This window comes from Brassica oleracea, chromosome C9, assembly GCF_000695525.1.
Source record: "Brassica oleracea var. oleracea cultivar TO1000 chromosome C9, BOL, whole genome shotgun sequence".
Taxonomy (NCBI): domain Eukaryota; kingdom Viridiplantae; phylum Streptophyta; class Magnoliopsida; order Brassicales; family Brassicaceae; genus Brassica; species Brassica oleracea.
The window spans coordinates 19,252,729-19,253,834 of record NC_027756.1 but is presented as its reverse complement, the minus strand read 5'-3'; positions in this window follow the sequence as shown (position 1 = coordinate 19,253,834).

Sequence of the window (1,106 nt, the reverse complement as noted above, 5' to 3'; positions counted from 1 at the left end):
TATTTACCAAACGGAATTGAAAATAGTTCATATAGCTTTAAAACAGAATACGTATAAAACAAAACCACAACTCTTGGTTTAGCATGTCTCCCAATATACTTAAGCTAGATATATTAATATGGAGATAACAGGTATCTAAAGTTTTATATTCTTTTACATCGCAAATTATTTTTATTAAATAATAACATTTCAATCTTTATTTATAAAAGGTAGGCTAATAACTCTGTACCCTCGCAAGAGCTTCACATGTCTCTCAATATACTAAGCTAAATATACTAATATGAAAACAACAGGTATTTATAATTTTATTTTTTTAAAGCATATATTTGTTCCAACTATATAAAAAACTAATATATAACTTGAAAAAATGACAGATATTACTCATAGCATATTTTAATATTATGCTTTTAATTACAACTTTTAATGATGTTTTGAAAAAAAAACTTTGGGGAAAAAAATAAAAATAAAAACATTTCGTATTTGAAAACATATAATCCAAAAATATTTTAAAAAGTATTTTTTCCTCCTTAATTCTTTCTGTTATTTTTAATTTTTTTAAAAAAGTTTTTATTTTGTTTCTTTAATATTTATATATTTTTTTATTTCTCAAATTTTATAAATTTTTAAAATATATCTACGGTATTAATGTCATTTACCTATTAAATGAAACATTTTGGTAATTCTCCTCCTTATGATATAATTTAGTGAGCAAAACTTGAAAATTGTCTATTTATAAGAATAACCCAATTCAAAATGAGATAAAAAATTTATAATACAATTATGATTGACATATTATACATTTGTCGATCATATCGTAGAATAATTACATATAGCCTATAAAATTTAGAACTGAATTACAGATGAGATCCAACTGGTCTCCACAAATCTGTTAAAACTTTGTAAGGTTAGGAATCAATTATTAAAAAAACATAAATTATATTCGTGGACTTATTTGTATACTATAGAAAACACTGTATTTTACTATCATTTTATTAGTGACATATAACAGAACCTTGAATTCTCATATATGACTATTTCTTTTTTTTATAAGAGTTAATTAATAAAAAAAGAACATTTATATGGTTTGATAAACATAAGATAATTCT